The sequence below is a fragment of the Mesocricetus auratus genome, unplaced genomic scaffold, assembly GCF_017639785.1.
Source record: "Mesocricetus auratus isolate SY011 unplaced genomic scaffold, BCM_Maur_2.0 Super-Scaffold_100691, whole genome shotgun sequence".
Lineage (NCBI taxonomy): Eukaryota > Metazoa > Chordata > Mammalia > Rodentia > Cricetidae > Mesocricetus > Mesocricetus auratus.
Window position 1 is genome coordinate 26137132 of NW_024429267.1, and position 4073 is coordinate 26141204.

Below are 4073 nucleotides of genomic sequence, written 5' to 3' on the forward strand. Positions count from 1 at the left end.
TTATAATGCATTTTGAGACAGATTCTCACTCTGTAATACGGATTAGTCTGAACTCACTCTGCCCCTCAGGCTGGACTCAAACTAGCAGAAACTCCTTTGCTTCAACTTCCCATGTGCTTGGGTTAAAAGTGTCCTCCTCCACACCCAGTTTTAACTTTCGGATTCATTTGACGTTTATTTTACTACATGATATTAAAAGAGAAAGTCGGCATTTTTTTTCTAATGCGCTGACACGTTGTTCTGTGTTATTTTTAGGGTAATGTCGCTCATCTGTAATGATGAATAGCAACCTTGGCCAGTAATGCATCCCTGTATCTAGTAGCATCTGTTTCCCACCTTTCCCTTGTCTCTGTGTCCTGACCCTCCCCACCCTGTTCAGTTTACCTTAATGCCTCCTGTGATCGTCCACCTCAATGGTGGTTTTGCTTTTAGAGTTTGCTGTCCCTACCCCTCACCAGCAGCGTCACTAGGGAGAGTGGTCCCTGCACCTCACCTGGACAACACAGTAGAGCTGGCCCTATTGATCCAGGTATGGGTGAGCTGGCCCTGAGGGCGTGAAAGCAGGAGAAATTGAGGATGGGAAAGCTGGAGAACTGTGCCTCCACCCCCCCCCCCCCAGGCTCATTGCTGCTAGGGGTGAACTAGCCGGGGCAGTGCTGGAGAGCTCACCCTGGTGGTGAGGATAGGGGAGAGCTGGCAGGCTGACCAACCTTCGATTACTCAGGCCCAGAATCAGGGTTATGTGTTGACCCACCCCAACAACATCTGTGATCTGCAGACCAAGAGGAGTGAAGGCCTAGCATCAATAGTGTAGTAGAAACCAGAGGTCTCCAACCAGACCAATGACTCCAGGGGCATCTTGCCCACCTGCCAAAGGCAGAGGGACAAAGGGGGGGAGTCATCTACACCCCCCACAAGACCATATGGAAGATGAGGGGTGAGGCCAAATCTCCCATGCTCATCTTCTCAGGGCCCATTCACCCATACCCCTATCAATAGGGTCAGCTCTGTTGCGCTGCCCAGGCAAGGTGAGGACCCACTTTCCTGAGTGCTGCAGCTGATAAGGGGAGGGTCAGCTTCCTCACTCACCACAGGTAGCAGGGGCAAGGGGAAGAGGCATCTTTCTCTGCCCTCCCCATCACATGGCAGATGAGGGTGTAGGGCCAGCTATTCCATTCTCATACCCTCAAGGCAAGCTCACCTGTGTCTCTGCCAACAGGGTGAGCTCTACTGTGCTGCCCAGAAACCCCTCACCACCTGCCGCAGGTGAGAGACTGACCCAACCTCTTAGCCGCTGCAGCACTTGGGAGAAGAGTAGACATTTCTTAAGCACCTACAGTAACAGGTACTTAGAAGTGGCTTTGGTTTAAAAGCATTGGCTCCTCCCAGGCTCACAAGCTAACTGAAAGCGTGATGAATGGCAGTTAGCTCTGCCTTTAAACTGTATTTATTTATTTTATGTATGTGAGTATTTTGCTTTCATGTATGTCTGTGTACAACATGTGTACACGATGTCCTTGGAAACAAAAAGAGGGTGCCAGATCATCTAGAACCAGACTTATAGATGTTTGTGAGTGGTCATATAGGTTCTGGGAATTGAACTTGGGTCCTCTTCAAGAGTAACAAGTGCTTTCAACAGCTGAGCCATCCCTCCAGCTCCTCCCCCAAATTTGCATATGAATTAAAGTATAAAAAGTATACTTTATTGGACTTGATTTTTCAATCCAGTTTATTTTTTGCTAATGGGTATCAGTGTTTTGCGAGCTTGTGTGTATGTGTGCCGCGTGTATGCCTGGAGCTCCTGAAGGCCAGAAGAGGGCACTAGATCCCATGGAACTGGAGTTTAATGTGAGTTTCCACGTGGGTGCTTGGAATTGAGCCCACATTTTCTGCAAGAGCTGTACAGGGTCTCTTAACTACTGAGGCATTTCTCTAGACCCTGAATTGATTTTTAAATGGCTATATTAGTACATACTTATAAATGGTAAGCAGAGCAATGTGTATACATACTCATTTCCTGTGCTGGTAATTTTAAGTCTACTAGAGTCATTTGGGAAGTACTCAGTTGAGAAAACGTCCCCACAATATTGGCCTGTAGACAAGTCTTTGGTGCATTTTCCTGATTAGTGATTAATGTGAGAGTGACCAGTCATTGTGGGTGGGGCTGTCCCTGGCACATGGCAGTGAGGTTCATAAGGAAGCAGGCTGCTCAGCTCTGGAGACCAAGGCAGGCAGATAGCTGAGTTTGAGGCCAGTCTGGTTTACAGATCAAATTCCAGGACAGCCAGATCCACTCAGAGAAAATCTTTCTCAAAAAGCCAAAGGGGGGGGAAAGAAAATGAAAACAGGCTGAGCAAGCCTTGGAAAGCAAGGCAGTGAGCATCTCTCCTTCATGCCTCTGCATCAGCTCCTTCCTCCAGGGTCCTGCCCTGACTTCCCTCAGGAATGGACGGTGGTGTGGGACTATGAGCTGAAATAAACTCCCTCACCCCCAAGTTGTGTTTTATCACAGCAACAGAAACCCTAACTAAGACACTCCTCTTTGTACTCTAGTCCTGTGAAAACACAAAGCTTATTCGATGAAAAAAACTTTGCACTTTTATCTGTGTTATCACCAAATAGTACTGCTAAATTTTTGTAAAGAAATGTTTACAGGGACTGAGATATGGCTCAACAGTTAAGAGCCCTGCCATCTCTGTCAGAGGACCAGAGTTTGGTTTCTAGAACCCATGTTAGGTAGCTCACCACCTCTTGTAATATGAACTCCAGGGGACTGAACACCATCTTCTGGTCTCCGCCGGCACTCACACACATGTACATGTGTGCCTGTTCTTGCATGGTTACAAAGGGGGGCCAGAAGGGGGCATTAGATTCCAAGACACTGGAATTACAAGTTGTTGTGAGCCACCAAGTCGGGGCTGGGGATTGAACCAAGTCCTCTTCAAGAGCAACAAGTGTGCTTTTAACTGCTGGGCCTTCTCTCCATCCCCTTGAATAACTTTGTTTGTAACATCAAGCTTAAGTAGGAGGTAGAGGTCATTATGAACAACACAGAAATTAGTAAATTAAGCCAATGATAGCTAAGAAATAGCTTAGCTCTAGAGTCCTTCTCCTCCTCATCCCTTTCCACTATTAAAAACAGAATCATATATATATATATATGTATATATATCTTTTTATTTAAATTAGAAACAATCTTATTTTACATATCAATTCCAGTTCCCTCTTCCTCTCAACCTCCCATGCCCCCCACCGACTCTCCCATCCCCCCCCATTTACTCCGCAGGCAGGGTGAGGCCTTCCATAGGGAATCATCAAAGTCTGTCACATCATTTGGAGCAGGGCCTAGGCCCTCCACCATGAATCTAGGCTGAGACAGTATCCCTCACTTCTTGGCCTTTGGACTAAGACCAAGTGTAGTATCTGTTCTTAACAGTTTAAAAACAGAATCTTACACTTTGCATGTTTCTCTGAAACCTGCCTCCCAGCACTTAAAGAATATTCTGTGTTCTTTTATACTGATATAGCCTTTCAGAGAGCTACAGAGTTCTTTACACTATGGTGTCACCTAACTTAATCATTCTGTGGTTGATAGAGATTCAGATTCTTCTGATTTTGGGCTCAATACACAGTGATGCTTCAATTGGAATTTCTTTCTACAAGTTTTTTCATGCTGGTGACTTTATTTCCAGTGAACATGATGCTGCTGGATGCAGGCACATGTATGACTTGGTTGTATCATTCCCAGATTGTTTTACATAGTGGGTGTATTAAGGAAAACCCCAAAGATAATAATTTTCCATAAGCTTCCCTTCCTTTTTCCTTATGGGAGTGCTGCATGTTTGCATCAATGTTCTAGGCAGGGATGTAAGAGGTAGTGCTCACAGTAGACTTGGCTCTTGCTCTCGAGGATTCACAGCTTTGACTCACACTAGACACTCCTCTCTCCATTCCCCCAGATTGCCACAGCAGAACACAACACGGAGAAAAACAGAGGAAAGGATGTGGAAGATATCTCTCTGTTATCTTACTCTGGTCTTCAGTGCCTCTGCCCACACAAATCCTCCTCCATG

The 4073-nt window shown here is 46.0% G+C and overlaps 1 non-coding gene across 1 annotated transcript; it reads left to right on the top strand.

Annotated features, from left to right (window-relative positions):
- Positions 1-3384: 3384 nt before the first annotated feature.
- LOC121137711 lies at positions 3385-3582 on the top strand. Its single transcript, XR_005875019.1, has one exon. It is a non-coding gene; the product is annotated as a U2 spliceosomal RNA (small nuclear RNA).
- The last annotated feature ends 491 nt before the right edge of the window (positions 3583-4073 follow it).